We start from the raw sequence: 221 nt of genomic DNA on the forward strand, positions 1-221 counted from the left end.
TCTGGTGGTCCTGTCGTTTGTATGTTTTTACTTCATAAACTTTAGACCTCGTCAAATTGACCTCCCCACCTTCACACAAGGTTTCTTTAAATGATACTCAGGAAACTGGGTCTCACGTGTTACCCTCACAGAAGGGCTGAAGATAGCATGATATTGGTCTTGTAAAGTTAATTCTTTAGCAATGACATATGTACACATCAACCAGGTGGGTTAATGTATCA

This window comes from Heterocephalus glaber, unplaced genomic scaffold (assembly GCF_053883595.1).
Source record: "Heterocephalus glaber isolate CG9 unplaced genomic scaffold, H.glaber_assembly_v1.0 deba00001689, whole genome shotgun sequence".
Taxonomy (NCBI): Eukaryota; Metazoa; Chordata; class Mammalia; order Rodentia; family Bathyergidae; genus Heterocephalus; species Heterocephalus glaber.